We start from the raw sequence: 19,550 nt of genomic DNA on the forward strand, positions 1-19,550 counted from the left end.
CAGCAGTGAGGGTCAACTCTCCCAGGGCCTCACCCACCACTCCTGTCCTTCCTTCTGTCTCATTCCCATGAGGCGGTGCATGCCCAGAAACCGTGGCTGAGACTAGACAACAATATTGATGACTGTCCTGAGCCCCTCACCCCAGAAAGAAGTTAAGGGGCCCCAACACGTTCGAGTGAGCAGTGCACTGCAGGCAAGAGGCTCTGTGATGTTTATTCATTGAAATGTGCACAGGAATGCTGGTGACTGGGCAATAGTGATCAAAAGGCAATGAATTCTACTGAAAGGGTAATTTATCACAGTGGTTAATAAACACAGACTGTCTGAAGTCAGTGAACTCGATGGAAAATAGATAGGTCACTAGGACCTTGAGGGAGTGGAGGCAAAGCCAGGAGTGGAGTGGCTGCAGACTGTTAACATCCTGCCATCTCAAGTATGAGGCGAGCTGAGAACTGGCTGGAGTTAGACCAAATGACACAGGGATTCCAGCAGAGGCTGGTCTATGCATGAGCCCGTCCCTGTCCTAGAGGAGAATAACAGACAGAGAAAGGCAAGGTGTAGGTGCATCATTGAAATTGGGTGTGGACCAACACGTGGTCTCACTGGTTCTACCTTAGGAGCCTGGGCAAGGTCTGTGCTAGGGACAAGGAAGTAAATCAAAGGGGGAGCATTTGAGAGCTATGTCAGCTGAAATGGGATCTTTGCCCTTGAAAGGCTTGGGGTGAAATCAACCTAAATTATGCCATGTGATCACATATCCCCATGGTCCTACCTGTTCTACTGATGGGCACTGCTGCCTGAAAGAACTTTGACCCAAAGGATCCTTGTCAGTTGGCTTGGTTGCAGAGCACTTGTATCAGTTTGATGCTAAGATGCTCTACCTACCCTATTTCCCAAGAAAGTTGGCCCTCCTGGAGGTGGGTAGCTGGATAAAACAGGGAGTCAATAAATGAAATCACTCCTTCAGATCTTAGTTAGAGGGAATCGACTGTTGCCAGGCTGAGACCACAACAGTGAGCAAACTGACTCTCCCCAAAGTCCCTGCCTTCATGGTGTTTACATCCTAGTTCCCTGAATATTTCCTAAAAATCAGACTTCCCTGTGTATGGGCAAAATTGAAAGTTTTATCTTCCTTAAATCTGTCCTTCTCCCCCTGCTTTCCCAACTACAGAATGGTTGATACAATAAAAATACTTAAGCCTTAAACTGGAGTTTAGAGAGAAAGATAAATATGTTTCAGTTTAAGTGGGACCATTGTTAAGCAAATCCACTCACTAGTTCATAGTCAAGAACTGAGCAGCAGTCTCTATGTTAGCTATAAACAAGATTAAAATAATCAGCATGGCAACCATGCAAACATTGTTCAGGGGGAAAAAAAAGGAAAGGAAAAGTAAGAAGCAGATACAGAACCCAGTCTGGAAAAAAAATTCCAAATAATGGAAGAATATTTCACCAATATAATAAAGCTTAATTAAATAAATAAATGTATCAAAATAAGAAGGTAAAGAACAGATAATAAAACAATACAACAACTTTCACTTGCAGGCACCTGACTTATCCTATCATCTGAAACAACCAAGAAAATGGACAAAATATATGAAACAACATTTTTCAAGACACAGGACAGGCTACAAAGAATGGTGATCCCTTAAAGATGGTAAATAGAAGAGACGAGCCTTACAATTGCCTCAGCGGTACTCTTGGAGACTCCGAGCATCAATACATGCAGGGGTTCATGTGGGGTGGGAGGGGTTCCTGTCCCCACCAGGCAGAATCCCACAGGCATTAAACAGAGTACTTACAGGCTTTTCTTCAGGTAGCAGAGCAAAACTGGCCCAAGACTAAAAGTTGCTCTGGTCAGACTCCACAATGCTTAAAAGCAAACATAAAAGGATTACGTTTTTAAGAAATTTAAGTGCATCCCAGAACAAGGCTCAAAATACATGTATATATATAGGAATATAAAACTACCCAACACCCAATAAGATAAAATTCAACATTTCTGACAGCCAATAGCAAGTTATCAGAGAAGCAGGAAAAGATAATCCATAATCCACAAAATATGATCAATCAAAACTGATCTGGAAATGACACAGATAATATAATTAGTACGCAAAGGCATTAAAACAGTAATTATTATTGCACTCCATATGTTCAAGAAACTGAAGGAAAGAGATATAGAGACTGATGATATAAAGATATAAAGGTGGACTCTGGTAAGTTGAAGATGTATATACTACATACCCTGAAAGCAAAACTAAAATAAGTAAATAACTAAATAAAGAAGTAAAGTTAATAAGCTAAAAGCCATTATGGAAAACAGTACAGAGATTCCTTAGAAAACTGAAAATAGACTTCCCCTATGATCCAAGAATCCCACTCCTGCACATATATCCAGAGGGAACTCTAATTCAAAAAGATACATGCACCCCAGTGTTCATAGCAGCACTATATATAATAGCTAAGACATAGAAGCAACATTAAATGTCCATCAACAGATGACTGGATAAAGAAGTTGTGGTATATTTATACAATGGAATACTACTCAGCCATAAAAAAGAGTAACATAGTAACATTTGCAGCAACATAGATGGACCTGGAGATCTTCATACTAAACGAACTAAGCCAGAAAGAGAAAGACAAATATATATGATTTCACTTATATGTGGAATCTTTTTTTAAAAAAGGGCATAAGTGAAGTTATTTACAAAACAGAGACAAACATAGAAAACAAACTTATGGTTACTCAGGGAAAAAGTGGTGGGGAGGGGTAAATCAGGAGTTTGGGATTTGCAGATTACTAGCTACTATATATAAAACAGATAAACAACAACTGTATACCACAGGGAACTATATTCAATACCTTATAATGGCCTATAACGGAAAAGAATATGAAAAGATAGGTATATGTATAAACGAATCACTATGCTCTACACCAGAAATTAACACAACATTGTACATCAACTATATTTCAGTTTTTTAAAAAATGAGCCAACTAGGAGATAAAAAGATTAACAAGGGGTGTAAGGAAACTCTGGGATGATACATAAGTTCATTATGTTGATTTGCGTTATTGGCATAACACGTAATATGTAATGTAATATGACATATTCATATGCCAAAACTTATCAAAATGTCACTTTAAATATGTACAGTGTGTTGTATGTCAATTATATCTATGTGAAGCTGTTTTAAAAAGCTCTAGAACAATAGGAAAACAGAGTTGCAGAGCCAATGAAACAAAAGGAGAATCATCATACCATTATAGAACAAATAAATAAATCATAAAAAATTAGTAACAGTATAATTGCACAGGACATATTAGTTTCTGATATCAATTAAAGGCTTGTGAAATCAAGTGTCAAGTTGTACAACTTCAGGGAGTTTGCATGTCCTAGTCCAGGATGGGAAAGGGGTCCCCTGGAGCCCTGCAGTCCATGGCCCTTGCAGCCCCAAGCCACCTCCCTGCTTGAGATGATCACAGTGAATGTAGAAGGAAAACACAAGAAGATCAAAGGATACAGTAAGATTTTAACAGAGCTGGAGAAAAAAATTGACCTTATGTTAGAATAATTGATCCTTTCACAGTAGAAATCACCATAAATGAAATAGAAATGTAATAATAGAAATGTAAAAATCCCTGAAAAGAGAAATAATGGAATTTTCTGATTAAAAAAGTACACTGTTCCCAAGGGTCTTGGGGTAGGAGGCAGGGATATGATATAGAAAAATCAACAGCCAGACATAACCTGGAAAATTCGTTAAATTTTTAAGGACAAAGAAAGAATGCTTTGTGAGTCCCAAGTAGAAAAGTAAGTCTTCAATAAACTGTAATGAAGCAGACTGGCCTTGGAATCTTTGGCAACAATATATAATTCCAAGAAACAACAGAGGAATATATTCAAAATTCTGATGGAAAGAAAATGAAAGCTAAGATTATTATATCCAGCCAAGAAGTTATTCAAGAATAAAGACCACAGGAAGGTATTTCCAACTAGGAAGAAACTAAAGGAATTATAGTACTCCTGATTCCTTGTTGAAAAGCTACTTGATTTTGAAATTCAGCTAGTAGCGGTAGAAACCCATTGGTGGAGACTTATTATCCCCTCCCAATATATACTTGTCCTCCTTCTTTGGTCATAAGAATCCTGATATTTACCTGTGCAAATCGTCACCCACCTACATGGCTACATTCTTAGCCTCTCTTGCAGCTAATTATGGTCAAGTCATGAAGTTTTAGCCAATAGTATATAAGCAGAAATGACAGGTGCAACTTTCAGGAAGTCTAACTAAAGGGAAGGAGCACATCCATCTTCAGCCTTCATCCATCCTGTTGCCTAAAAGATAGGTGCAATGGGTGGAGCCCTGGCAGCCATCTTAAACAATGAGGACAAAGAATACATCCTAATGATAACAGAGAAGTCAGCTAGAAAGCACTTGGCTGCCTAATAAATTTGTAGATCTGCCAAACCTCTGGACTGCTGCTTCAGGCTTATTTTATATGAAAAAGAAGTAAACTTTCATTTTGCTTAAACCACCATTTTTTGTTGTCTTGTTGTTGTTATATGCTGTGGAACCAAATTCTGACTCATATACCAGTCTATTAACAGATACATTTACGTAAGGAACTTAGGTATGGGGAAGCTATGGTTTTATACACAGAGTTCATTCAATTCTTTCCTAAGACTGAAAACATGGATGTAATTATGCCTACAGAATAGAATAGAAATATTGTAAAGTTTAAAATATTTTTTAAAAATAACAGAGTTAACAATATCACAGCAGTGAGAAGAGGGAGTGGGGGAGTGTAAGAGTGCTCATCCCCTGATCTCTCTCAGCAGGAAGTCAGTCAATACTGCGTAAATTTAATAGATGTCGTTTTAAAACTGACTCCCACCTCCTAATGCTCTCTATAATCCCTTAGAGAGGATCTGTTCGAAAATCTCTCTTGTGCTGAAGAAATACTTGTCTAAATGGAGCAATTCCTTCCATCCACTTGAGATTCTTTTTTCTTCTTTTAAACTAAAATAAAATTAAATTTAATAATTTTAATTAAAAAGTAGCTTGTGTGTGGTGTGATCCCACCTTTATATTCCTGTCTATGTAGGCTTCTATCAAGATGTCTGTTGATTTCGGGGGGTTATATTTTGTGGGGATTATTTGTCTTTTCCTTAGTGACTTTCTTAATTTCTTGAATTCTTTATAATGGGCATGTATTACTTTTTTAGCATCAATGAATTGATAGTGTACTTTCTGTTGTATTACCTAATAATTACCAAGGGCGTCCCTCCAAGTCACTGATTAATTAGCATCCTATAGCATGGATGTACATTAATTTATTTAATCACTTCCCTCTACATGAATATTCAGGGTTTTTTTACACATATCACCTCACCTTCTTACATCATAATTTTTCTGTATGCTCAATTTCCAAAACTGAGGGTTCTGATCAAACTAATATGCACATTTTAAAGTCCAATAGTGAAAAGACTGTGCCCTGATTACACTCCTACCAATTATGAGAGTGCCCAATTTCCCTTTCCAGTAATGGATACTACCAACACTTTAAAATTATGCCAATTTGGTTTAAAAACTGGTCTTTAATTGTTATTTTAGTTTTCACTTCCTTGATTCTTTGTTAGGGTGAGCCTTTTTCCCCGTGTTATTGTTTATTTGTGGCTTTTCCTTGTTCATTTATCTCTCGAGTTGTCTTTTTCTTATCCACTTGTAAAAAGCTCCTTTTAGATAAAGGGTACCAATTTTCCTTATATATCCTATAAATCTTTTCCTCCAACATTAATCATATGTCTTTTGATTTTGTTTATGGTAGCTATTTCCAGACATATATGCTGATTTCTTATGTGGCATATATCACTTTTACCATAAGAGTGAGGTCATTTTTGAATGCTCAAAACAAAACAAAAGCAAAAGCAATGTTTTTGCCCATTGCATCACCCCCACCGCCCACCCGCAGCCTTTGAAGTCCAAGTTCCCCCAGTGTGGCTTGCAGAGCCCTCCATGAGGGTCCTGTGTCCTGGTCCAGTGAGGCTGCCCCCTCCTCCTCAAGAGACTCCGTCCTCCATAAACGCAAAATGCAGCTAGTTATTGTCTCATACACATCAAGGGGCCTCCTGTCTCTGAGCTGCTCATCTGCTGATCCCTGCTCTTGGCCAGAGCACACTTTCATCCAAGATTCTCTCCTCCTCTAGGGAGGTTTCCCTGAATCCCACCTCCCTGACCGCCAGCCTAGAGAGCTCTCTTTTGGAGCCCACCATGCCCTAAGTCTAGCTGGTGTCCATCTACTGCACACCTGGAGGGCCACCCGATGCCCACCTGCCAGCCACCATGCTGACTGGTCAAGGCCTAGCCTTTATGTGCTGTTACTGATTTTTAATATCACCCCTGACCTGAGTACATATCTACTGCCCTCATTACCACAGACTTTAAATATCCATTTATAGTCATGTTCCCTGGACCACAAGCTTCCCGAAGGCAGAGCTATATCTTATTCATCTTGTGTCTTCAACTCCTGCCTGGTGAGATGAATGGATGAATGAAAAGTCTCCAGAGGTTTGTCAACATAAGAGTGTCTGGATAGGCCCAGTAGAGGCCAAAGGCTGGGCCAAGGTGATGCCTAAAAATTAGCGACATATACAAGCTAATATCTAAAAAAGGCCTTCCTATCCTGTCCCAGGATCACCACTTCCAAACATTCCATCACAAAAATAAATGAAACTAAACAAAATAACGTGCACAGAGACCACTGCTTCTCCTCTAGCCTTGCAAATGTCCTCAGCTATTGCGATTTTCCAAATCACTCTCAAATCCATCACATGCTTGGAATCCCTGGATACCACCACGAGGGGATGATATAACCATTTTGCAGAAGAGAAGACTGAGCCTGGGAGAGGTCAAAAACATGGCTTGGATCTGAGATAATAAATCATAGGCTTGGCCTGGAAATGACTCTGAAATACATTCTTGTCCAACATTATGCCTTTAAATTGATAAGGTACTGTATCTCAAAGGACCAGCCCATAATAGCTTACCCATTTTCTGATTTGATATTTCGGGTATCTTGGGATATCAGACGCCAGCAATCATGTATGCTCCAGTAATCAACAGCAAACAGTTCTGTCTCTGAACTTTTAACAGTTCGCCAAATGCCTCCTAATCTGGCCACCTCCAAATAAATTGCTCTAAAATATTATTTTATGAATATACAGTATCCAATAACAAATAGTATCTTTTTGTGAAATTAATTTCAATTTAGCCTTAACTAATACTAAATTGCAATGGAATTACATATTACATACACATTACTACAGAAAGAAGTTCATCATGATTAATGTTATTACAGTGAACACCAAAGGAATTAATAATGATTTGCAGTTATTATAAAGTGGTACTGGTGTAGGAAAAAAGGTTAAGTCTAATTAAATTCTGGCAACCACTTTAGGGCTCTGCCGCAATGAGGATGCTGGGTTTTATGTTAATTAATTCTATATGAAAGGTTGCTGAAGTGTTTTAATATTGTTCAAAGAGCCACGATTTTACTACCACCGTGTGTTTTGGTTTTGTTTTTCTCCACAGTGACCTGTCGGCATGGGTGAGCCGTTAAATTCTTGGGAATCACCAGGTGTTAGGAGGTTAAGGGTTGCTAATTCTAATCTGAGTAGGCATGCTTCGTGGTGAGGCCAGTGTCTCCAGGGAAGGGCGCATGATGGGAAATGGATGACCTTTCTTGGGAACTGGATCTTGGGTTTCCCGAGTAGCTTTCCAGGTTGGACGTGGCTCCAGGCCTGTCCCTACACATAGGTGGGGTGGGCAGCCTGGACATCTCAGAATGGTCCCATCCGGCCCCAGATAGGGTAACACAGTGCCTGATCTTCCACTGTCATGCGCAGAAGTCAGCGTGGGTGAGCTCAGGGTCTGGGAGGATCTGGAGATCCAGTTTCCGTCATGGTTCTGTGGCTCATTTCCTTTGTAACTTGGGGCAAGTCATTAAAATTCTGAGTCTGAATTCCCTCAGACTTCACAGTATTGTTTTCAGGATTAAATCAGAAGATGAATAAGAAGGAGAGGTGAGAAACTATGAGAAGCAAACAATTTAGTGTGCTTATGCATGACCTTCCCCTGGGTGACGGTCCGTTTGTCACACATCTAATTCCTACAGCCAGCCTTCTGAGCTCCTTAAAGATGGAGACAGAGCTTAAATTTAAATATTGTTTCTGTTTCATGCCACACAGAAATATTTAATCTAACATTTCAGAGTGCGACGTGTGGTGGGAACTTGTTTTCATCAGCGTAGATTTTCAATCACATAACTTGTTAAATTAAGAAAAACACAAGTTGGTATCTCTGGTTGTCTTATGTCTGCAAGCCAAGGGCATGGCTGAATGCTTGGCACAGAATTAAGTTCAAATAACTTTAATTCAAGTAAATAAATTTTATTTGAAGAAAGGACGGACGGATGGATGGATGGGTGGGCATCCTGAGTTCTCTTATTCCCAATACAGACAAAGCATTTGTGAGAATCTTGTTAAGGTCAAATCTGAATCTTGACAGTGACCTCAATGATCACTCTTCCAGTCTTGTGGGCATTGGTGGGAGCAGGGCAGGCTTTGGCAGATCCGCCTTCCACATGGCCCCCCCTGAGCACTGTCTTGGCACCCAAATGCCTCCTCAGCACCCAGCAACCATTTGCCCTCCAATGTCCATTTCCAATGCCTTTCTTGGAAGCAGTACTTAAGCACACATCCCCATCCACAATGATCTTTCCCTCCTCTAGGCCCATGGAAAAAGAAAGTCTAGCCCAGAGCGTCTCAAACTTCGGGGGCATGAGAACTGCCTGGAGATCTTGTTAAAATACAGATTGTTGGGCCCCACCCTCTGAATTTCTGATTCAGTGGGTGCAAGATGGGGCTTGAGAATTTGCATTTTAACAAGTGCCCAGATGATGCAGTTGCTGCTGGTCCAGCACCTTGAGAACATCAGGTTCAGCCCTATGGAACCAAACTGAAATTAGTACCATTTTCCTTAAAAGAGGGTTATTTTGAATCAGGAGTTTGTTGAATGTCGACATGGCACCTCCTTTCTGCCTTCCAGCAGCGATCCAAAGCCAGCGCCGTTACCATCTCCCTCACCTTCTAGAAGAGGAAGCTGGCTCTTGGAGGGGGAGCAGCCCAATCAAGGTCAAGGAGTGCAGATCTTCTCTCATGACCCAAGGCTGACAGTCAGGCTGGGAAGACCCAGGCTGTATCGCCACATGCAAACAAAGCGTTTCTTCCAGGAACAGTGGCTGATACAGTGAAATACATGATCCGTGAGCCCCACAGTATCTCCCAAGTGGGGGGGGGGGGCAATGACGGTAGATTGATTAAGGGTCAAAGTGTGAAAAGGATCCTGAGAAAAATAGTCTAGCTCAGGTCACCTGACCAGCTCTGTGACCCTTGACAGGTCAATTAACCTCTCTGGGCCTCCCAGGTCATCTTGCCTAAAGCTCTCACCCTCTTCCCACCCCTGACTGCTGTGCACATGCTGGTCTGTGTCCTAGTGCCAGGATTGTCTGACAGCCCAGCAAACTGGGCTTTCCTTGGGGGCTTTATGCCCTCCACACCACCCAGGACAGTGCTTTGGCCCCTTTCCTTCCCTCAGCATCAGGGGCATCTAATTGATCCTCCTGTGGCCTTTGTAGAGCCAGGGAGGAAGTTACCAGAAGCCAGAAATGCAGACAGCCAGTTCCTGATTAAAAGGAAACCTATTGTGTGGAAGCTATTAAAAAAAAAAAGCCACCAGTGAACTCCACATTTTAGGGCTGTGTCATCAGCCCTGAATCCACTCTGAGTCCATTAGCAGCCCAAGTGCTGGCGCTAAGGCCCCCAGACTCCTTGGAACCTGGAGAGTAAATCTCTGGGGGAGCTGACTCAGCCCTTTGTCCTCTCAGAGGTAGAGAAATTGGATTCCAAGCCATAGAGGATGGCAGGTCGGCATCCAGAAGGCTGAAGAGACAAAGGGCTTCTGCCAAAGAGGATGGCGGCCCAAAGTTCCTGTCTAGAGCAAAGGTGGGACAGAGAAGAAAGAGCCAGGGAGGGAGGGAGGAGGGGATGGAGAAAGGTAGGAAGGGAAACAGCAGGGGAAGGAGGAGGAAGAACTGACTTATTGCTAACGAATCCACGGCAGGCATGGTGCATGCCACATTATTCATTCCAACAACAATAAGCTTCCAAGGTAGATATTATCCCCATTTTACAGTTGTCATAACTGAGGCTAAGACCATGGAGTGACTTACGTAGCTCAGTGGATTCAGGCAAGTGATACAGCATAAATTCAGATTCAGATGTGTCGAATCTCAAAGCCCCACGTTCATGGCCCTGGGCGGTGCTTCCAGTTGGCTGCCAAGAAGTCTCTGTAAAGAGAGAGGGGTGCCTTGGGGCATGGCCCTGGACGGTGCATCCCAGACACCCAGCTAAAGTTCGCCAGATCCTGAGCCCAGGAACACCTGGTTCCTGCAGAGGAATATAAACAACAGACCTTAAAAAGGCCTCTGTGGCTGCGAGGAGTGGAGGACGGATATGCTGCGTGTCCATTAGTGCTCACTGCTAACCCTCAGGTAGTAATGTTACCTTAAACTCATGGTACTGGTACTGATGGGCCAGTTTCATCCTTAAAACAAGAGCAAATGCAGACAGACCTCTAGTTGAAAATTCCCTGCTCTCTGGCAAGCCTTGCGGAGCAAGCCAAGCTCACCAGGCTGACTCCCACTGTTCAGGTAGCTCTAAGGGTGTACCTATAGTCTAGTCTTTGGACTTACCTTCAACCAACTATAACGGGGTGTGATACCTCCCCCACCTGACTGTGAGTGTCTTAGGGGGAGAATTCTCTCTTCCTTGGCTCAGCATCCTCCTCACTCCTGGGCTGATTAGCGTAGGGTGTAACAGAAGGAGACTCGACCAGAGCTGTCCAGTAGAACTTTCTGCACCATCCAACATGGCAGCTAGTTGCCCCGTGTGGCTACTGGGCATACAGAATGTGGCTAGAGCGAATGAGGAGCTGAATTTTTCACTTCACTTTATTTCAACTTATTTAAATTGAAATAGCTCCAGGACTAGACACTTCGTAGATATATGTTGGGTACAAGAGAGTGAGGAAGAGAGAAGGACAAAAAAAGAAAGAAAGAAACAGACAGAAAAAAAAAAAGGAGGAGAAAAAAAGGGGACAGACAAGGAGGGTGGGAAAATGCAATCAGATCAAGAAGGGAGGGTAGGAGGGAGGGAAGGAAGGCAGGGGGGATGTAGGGAGGGAGGAGGGAGGGAGGTTCCTTGGGAGGGAGAGAGAGGAGGAGAAAATGTTAATTACAACTCCTATCAGACAATATCAAGGGAAGCTTCAGGTCGGTGTCTGGCTGCTACCTGAGCGCTTCGCAGGTTTGCCTTGGAGTGACAGAGAAGCACAGACCAGCCCCAGCTCACCCAAAGCTCTCTTCGCCCTAGGTGAGCACAGCTTCCGGAAGAGCACAGGTTCCAGGACCTGAAAGAACATCAAGTCTGGATTGCCCTCCAAAGCCTCAAAACTTAGAACCAGAGATGCAAGAGCGTCAGGCAGACAGAGGACTCGGATCTCGGCTGGCCCACTCTCCTTGGCTGCACAGACAGGGACTGAACTCAGAGGCGTGAGAGAAGGAGTCGAGAGAGGTGAAGACCCCCCTGCCCGGTGTCAGGGGTGGGCTTGCCCTGCCCCCACACCCCTCCCCCTCCTCCCTCCCTCCCTCCGCCTCCATCTCCACGTTAGCAATATATTTCCAGGATACTCTAATGAAGTACATCTTGAGTCTCCTTTTCACGGCTAATGAGGAGACAACAAGAATTTGACTAATACCAGTACAATTACTGGAGCAGTGAAGCGAGGGCCTCTGATTAGACGTGATAATTTGCAAGGCTGGGCTCTTCACATTAAGTTTGCAAACAGTTTAAAAATCACTTCCTCTATTTATCCAGCTAATCCCTGTTTAATGACTCCAGACCCCAGAAAAGAAAGGGGAAATGTCTCTTTAAAAATTAATAAATAAATAAATTAAAACACTAACAATCCCAACCTTATTTGCCCAGACAGGAGAGATGGCAGGAGTGGAACCCGACTGTCGTGTTTTCAGGCAGACTCAACCAAGGTTTCACAGCTCCGAAGGGCTGTGCGATCCCCCAAACCTTGGTCTTTGTGTTCTCTTCGGCCACTGATCCAGCCTGGGCTTCCCCTAACAGGACTGCTTGTCCAGCACAGAAAAAAGGTCACCTCCCTGGGGATGGGTCTAATGGCCTGATTTAGGAACAGCTTTGGTGGCCACCAGTCTCCAAAGGATGGACACAGGTGAAATTCCATTGCAGCAGAGGTTTTGTATAATCTTCCCAAAGTGTGGTCCTGGGACCCGTGACACAGGCATCACCTGGGAGCCTGTTACAAATGCAGAACTTGGGCCGCCCCCCCCCAGACCTGTCTATCGGAATCTGCCTTTTCAAAAGTTCAGGGGGACATGTGTGTGCGTTGACGTTTGAGAAGCGCTGCTTTATGACATATCATTTGTGTGACTGGGAGGGTGACCTGGAGACACGAGGCTTTGTTGATTTCCCTGCTACCAATTCCGTGGAACTGTGTTTGTCAGAGTGCATTCGGCAGAGATTCATAGCAGGGATTATGCAAAAGAAAAGTGTGTTTGGGAAATGCTGGGTTAAACCAAATTAAAATTATTTATTTACTACACGTTTTTACAGCATCTTTATAATACCTGTAAGCATTTTGACATCCGTGAAGGAGTCTGTTTACAGTGTTTCCCAAACTCACTTGAAGCCAGACTCTTACTGCTGAGCATGGAGCATGGTAGTTCCAGGGAAAGAGGGGCATTTTGTCAGACACATGGTTCTCTGATCCCAGCCATGGGGTTTCTCCTCTTCAGCAAAGGTACACCCAGGAGAGGAAAGCAAGGGGTCCCACGGGTCTATCCAAAAGCTGCCCCTCTCCCATCAGCTTCCTCCAGCAGTCTACCTGCAAGCAGAGAAGCTCACCCCAGTATCAAGTACTTAAGACCATCAAATCCAGGCCTCTGGACAAGGCAAAGGATCGGGGATGGGAGATGGAGGTACAGCCTTTTTTTTTTAATAATAACTTGCCTTAGAGATGACAGCACTCATGCTATTATTTCTCCTCCAGTTCTTGTTGAGTTAAGAACAGCTAATGTGATCTGTGAGGCTCCCACTGTGTCAAGAGCTTTCTGTGCTTAGTCCATCAGGTTTCCATGAGACCCTGGAATTGCCACTCTCTCACTGGCACCATTTTACAGATGAGGAAACTGAAGCCCACCACGGTTATATGGCTGACTGAAGCCAAGCCAGGGAAGTGAGGGTAGCACCAGGATTCAAACACAAGCTGAGCCCCCAGGCCCTGCTCTGCAGAGTGGGAGGGCACACGATTGTAACGAAATCCTAATTAACACACACAGGCACCTGCACATTCAAGCCTATGACCTTAGTCCCCAAACACTTATACAGAATTAAATTGAGGTTTGTGTTCCTATGTGAGTACACATCTACAATATAGGACACATTATAGTGAGATTTCTTTTGCCTACAGAACCTGAAATCACAAAATTGGGTAGAACTTAGTACCATTTCCAAAACAAGCAGTTCGTTTCTTCGTCACAATGCCCCTGAGGGTAAAACAAAACAGGTGTGTCAGGCACCCACTTTTGGGAGGGGAAAACTGAGACCAAAGGAAGGAAATGATTTGTCTCAGGCCTCACATTCACCAAAAGTGACCCAGCATGAACTTAGTGAGGATCCTACGTCTCCCTGGGGTCTGAGCCCACACTCCAGACCGCCAGCAGCGGTGGCCACCCCCTCACGCTGTTCTCAGCCTTCTTGCGCCAAAGGAAACTCAGAGCCACCAGGACCCGTTGAACTTTCAAACTGTATACCTGGGGGAACACAAATGGCTCAACACTGAGAGATGGTGGAGTCAAGGCTGCACATAGGTCTGTGTGTCTGCGCCTTCACTGCCACACACACGCACATATACACATGCATATACACACACATATATACACACCTACACACGTACACACGCATGTGCACACATATACATGCACACACACAATACACGCATGCACACCATGCATACACATACACCCACAAACACAATACCTGAGGCACCCACATGTACACAGATGTACAATACACACACATACATATATGCACAAGACAGGCATATACACACATACATACACAATACACACATGTCCACACAGATGTGCACCCATACACAGTACATGCATGTGCACACACAAATACACACACACTCAGCCCTTGTATTGTATGCTGACCAGGGTGTTATTTCAGCTGCTGACTTTGCCAGGAGTTCATGCACAAGCCTCCCCACTCCCCTCTGCTGGAGGAGGCTGCCTTAGCCAATGAGCACTAATGGAAATGGGGTTTCCTGACCCATGGGCAAGGGCCAGGAGGAGCCAAGAAGTGGTCACCTTGAAAGAAACCAGGAGGAAGCTTGGGAAGGGAGGCGCACAGACTCTGCCAGGTAAGGAGGGTGCTGGGTCAGGGCAAGCCGGGCCTGGACGGATGCCCAGACTACCAGTCATGGGACCTGGAATCCACCCCAGCTCTGCTGCAGCTGGACTGTGTGACCTTTCCCCTACTCCCTCCTGCCTCAGTGTGTCCATGTGTGCAATGAATCTGTTGAATCATTTGGTGGTGAGCTTCTGTGAGTCTGACTTTAAGCCTGGCAGGTGGGCAGAGGATCCACCATAAGCTTGAAGCCTAGGAGTTCAGAGGACAGGAGTCCTCCTGGAGAGGCCCTACTCACATATTAGAGAGCATCCGATGAAGACCAAGTGATGCTTCCCCTTGGGGAGCTGGCTTCCAGTGCCCCGCTGTGTGACCTTGACCAAGTCCCCATCCCTCTCTGGGCTCTGAGGCTCCATCTGGCTCCTGAAGACTGAGGACTAGGTAGCACTATATTCCCCAGCAGTGTGACATCATGAAGAGGGAGGATTCTAGATCCAGGCTGCTTGGGGTTCAAATCCCAGGCTTCATCACTTACTAGTTATCCTGTTAGGCATGTTACTTGATTTCTCAATTCCTCCCCTGCAAAACATGGGCAGTAAAACCACCGCCCACATGGGAAGGGGGAAGGAGACAGGAGACCATGGCATTAGCAGGGCCGCACAGGGGAGAGAAGACTCTGGCACCTTTGATTGGGGTCCTGGAAAAAATATAAAAAGCCCGGCCGGGGAATCTGCACAGTATTTGTAGGCACCTGGGTTTAAAAACTCAAATGCCTAAGATAACTATAGCACGACCTGTCCTGGCAGAGGACTACACCAGTCTCTCTGTTACCAGTGTGGAGGGATCTCCAGGTAATCCTGTGCAATGAAAAAAACAAGGTGCAAAGCAAGACACACAGAACGCCTCTGCTGGGGTAAGAAATGCTGGCAATCCAAATGTAGCTAAGTCGCTGCTTGTTTTTGCAGAGACACTGGGTGAATAAACAAAAAACAGGAGCGCGGGGAGTTTACTTAAGGGGGAACAGGGGATGCACAGGCAGAAGCAGCAGGGTTGGAGGTGAACGGCTACATTTTCATTCAGCAATCACTTCTGAGTCAAATTCAAAAACACTCACAAATAAAGTAAAACAAAGCTCAAGGTGCCTTAGAGGAGGTAGACAGTCTGAGGACTGGCCTGAGCCAGCCAGCTTCTCTAAGCCAGACAGACAAGCAGACAGACAGAGTAACAGCCCAGAGGCCAAAGTCCCTGAGGGCTGAGGAATGGGCCAGCCCGGCAGCCAGCGCCGCCCCCTCCCCACCCCGCCGCAGCCGGCAGGCCGTCCTGCGCCCTCTCACCCACACCCCTGCTGGCAGGGAGCATTCCACTCCCTGATTCTTCCCGGAATAAATGCTTTCTCTAAGCTCATTGCAAAACATCCTGGCTGGAGCTGCAAACGGGAATCCAGCAGCACCCCCAGGAGAGAGGTAACTCGTTTCCTGAGGACATTCCAGCCGGGTGCGAGGCCTGCAGCAGGAGAGGGCAGAACAGGCCAGGCGCCATTTGCAGCTGAGCTGGGTCCCACGGTGGGTGCAGCCATGCGCTGAGTGGGCACTGTGTCTGGACTGGACCGGCCACCCAGTTGCAGGCACTGTTGGGTGTTGAAGGGGCTTCCCCAGCCCCACCCCATACTGACTCCTTGGGGCTTATCTAGGCTTATCCCGCCCTGAATAGCTTGCTGAGGGAGAAGAGAGAAGGGAGCCCCCTTGGGAAGCTCTCCCACCCATTTCCTCAAGAGTATGGGGAGCAGTGTGTCACACAGAAGAGCCCACCTGAATCATCACCACTGCCATCATCATATTATCACCATCTGATCCCCACCATCTCCCCACCATCATCCTCACCACCACCACCATCTCACCATCACCCACCATCTCCACCACCCTCATCAGCACCACCATCATCATCAGCATCCTTGCCCCCTCCCAGATCTCTCACCCTCCATATATGCTTTTGCTGACCAACCATTTACCTGGCATGGACATTCTTCCTGAATCCCTGATATAATCATTATTATCATGGTTTATAACTGCCCACTGCTCTCAGAAAAAATTCAAGTGCCTTAGCATTTGTCCATCACAATCTGACTCCAACCCAGTGGTCCATGCCCACCTCCCACCCAGCTCACCCTGGATCCCAACAGCACAAGGCTCAGCCCCACCAAACGCTTTTGTGAGCACACCACACCTTTCCACCTCTGTCTCAGTACGTACTCCTCCCTCAGCCTGCAATTCCCACCCCCTTCTCTGACTCCTGAATCCTACTAACCCCTCAAGGCCCAGATCAAATTCCTGCCTCGAAGGAGAAAGGATCAGTCTCCCCACCTGGGTCTGAGCTCTTGCCCTAAGTCCCACCTGAGAATGCAGTCATTTTGACAGCACCTGACAGTTCTATGATGGTGGTCATTCCCCCACTAGACAGTGAGCCCCTAGGGCCCGTGGACTGCATTTCTCTCCTTGGTATCAGCCTTGTCACCATGCCATGCCAGCACTGGCCTGGCACAGGGCAGGAGCTTGAAGGAAGTTTGATAAATAGAGAATGGGTAAGAAACTTGGCCAAGAACATAGAAAAAGTGAGGATGGAATTCTGTGTTGACAACAAGCCCAGGGTACTGTATCCAGAGCCCAGCGCAGGTCCAAATCAGACTCTTTCCAGTGCCAAACTCCTGGAGAATGGGAGGCCATTCCATGGAGAAAAGAAGGTCTCTTTTCTTTCCTGGTTCCTCTTCAAACACAGCCATCCTATGATGCTCCCAAGCCATGCCTGGGGGATGGGGGAGGGGGGAGCTGCTGAAGCAGAGGGTTCCCAGCACCCAGAAGCCAAAGCCATGGTGCTCACTCCAACTGCCTGTGTGTCCCACCTTTGGTGACCCATCCAGATTCTCAACATGGTGAGTGAATTCATTCACAAGTATCTACTGTGCACATGCCAGGCTCTGTACTAGGCAGAGGAACTCAGCAGAGGTTGACTCAGGCCTAACCTGCTTTTTTTGAGTTGGATTTTGGGCTGAAGACCAGTCACCATGTCCACCATCATCACCATATCACCACCATCACCCCCTTCAACACAGCTCCAAGAACTCGCTGCACCCAGTACCTTCGTATATCGTTCCTCAGGAAAGGCATTCCATCTTGTTTAAGCAGCCCCTGTCCCCAACATTCTCAAGTCAGAAGACCAACATTTCCACCCCAGTTCTAGAAAAGAATGCTTAAGCTTGACCTTGGGAGAGAGATGTGACCTCTGTACCCTCTGCTGAAGAAAATGTCCTTCCTCAAAATCCAAAAGTGTAGCTTGACTCCAGCCAGAGGTACTCCTGTCCACCACATCTGAGGGGCCCTGGGTCCTGGGCAGGGATGGGTGAGACAGAATGGCGCATCTCTCCAGCCCTGCCCACAGAGCTCTGGTCACACCTCTGGGCAGGGAGGGGGGCTCTAGCTGAGGGAAGAGAGGGCATCTACTTAATCCACCTCGAGGCCCCTCCCAACCTTTGCACGGAGCACCAGCCCACTGCGAAGTCTTCACTAAGCAGGGACCTCCCCTTTAAAAGCAAATGCTTTGTGTAGGTCTTCTGATGCCCCAAACTCCCCTCTCTGGAACCTCAGGGCCCAGACAATAGCCATTTAGCTATCTTGGGGCCTGGTCCAGCATCCTACAATGTGATACTGTCCTTCAGGAGTCATCAAGGGTCCCAGCTTTTCCCGGTTAAGGGCTTGGGGAGACTGGTGAATTCATGCACACAGAGAAAAGAAACTGCAAAGGCAGGGAAATTCAGCTTTAAAATAATCATAGCAAAGCAGTAAAAGGTCGTGACTGCCACCATTCAAGGGGATGGGGCCTGACATGGGGCTGCCTGAGTCTCTGAACGCAGAGTCGAGGCCCTGAGGGAGCAGCACGCTGCAGGGGGAAGCTGAGAGCTCTGTGGAGGGCCCCGGCCCGTGTGCTGCAGGGCCAGCCCGGACCCCTGCTGCTGGACCCGCCTCTGAGCGGAGCCCTCGGTGCTGGGCCATCTGTTGCTTCACTTCACAGCTCAGTTCTCCTTGTTGGGCCTCTTTAGGTGTGTCTGCTGGCCATGGGAGGCTCAGGGGCAAGACTTCCTTACCTGCAGGTAGCCTTGGAACCCTGGCTCCATGCTCTGAACATGCCAGCCGGGAGGGGCCCCGGGCCAGAGGCCACAGCGCCCCACTTAGAAGTGAGGGCCAGCCAGGCCCTCAGTCCAGGCCCCCAGTCCAGGCCCCCTTCCCGCCTCCTGCCCCCTTCCTGTATCCACCACCGGGTCCCTCCGTCCCCAGGCCCTGACCTCCCCACCGACCTCTGCTCATTCACTCACTCACTCACTCTCCTGCCTCTTTTCTCGACTCCTCTTGATGCCCGCATCCCCCCTGCTCTTCCTCGCCCACGTCTCTTCTCTCTCAGTCCTTCTCAACTCTCTCTGTTCCTCTCACTCCTTATTTCTTTCCCTCTCTCTTTTTTTGTCTGTCTCTCTGTGTCAATGTCTTTCTCTTTTCTCTGTCTCTGCACCTCTCTCTCTCTGTATCTTTCTTTCTCTCTGTGTGTATCTATCTCCCTCTGCCTCCATCTCTCTGTCTCTGTGTCTCTCTCGTGTGTGTAAGAGTGTGTAGTTGTGTTCAGTGTGTTTATTTACCTCTCACATGGCCCTGCAGTACAGTTGAGAATGCACTTTTCCGTTTGTTATCTCATTTGCTCTTAACAACCCAGTGAAGAACGCAGGGAGAAGAGGCAGGCGGGGGTGATTACTTTTCTCTGTGCCTAGGGGGAAGGCAGCTGTCAGGGCCGCCTCCCAACAGGGGTGGCTGCCAATATCCCTAAAAGCATCTGTGTGTGGTGTTTTCTGGCCTCACCAAGTGACCAGCGATGCCCAATCACCTTCTTACTCACTGCAATGAGCCGCCTGAGCTCTGAACTTCTCTGGGCTTATTCTGACCCAGATTC

At 46.2% G+C, this 19,550-nt stretch overlaps 1 long non-coding RNA gene across 2 annotated transcripts in view; it reads right to left on the reverse strand.

Annotated features, from left to right (window-relative positions):
• LOC116667206 overlaps positions 1–19,550 on the reverse strand; it is a 106,955-nt gene that overhangs the window by 60,947 nt on the left and 26,458 nt on the right. For both annotated transcript variants that reach the window (XR_004324020.1, XR_004324019.1), the window contains exons 4-5: positions 10,292–10,408; positions 1,803–1,872 (exon numbers count right to left, since the gene is read on the reverse strand). This is a non-coding gene — a long non-coding RNA (uncharacterized LOC116667206). The remainder of the gene's footprint in view (positions 1–1,802; positions 1,873–10,291; positions 10,409–19,550) is intronic.

Source organism: Camelus ferus, chromosome 11 (genome assembly GCF_009834535.1).
Source record: "Camelus ferus isolate YT-003-E chromosome 11, BCGSAC_Cfer_1.0, whole genome shotgun sequence".
In the NCBI taxonomy this organism is placed as follows: domain Eukaryota; kingdom Metazoa; phylum Chordata; class Mammalia; order Artiodactyla; family Camelidae; genus Camelus; species Camelus ferus.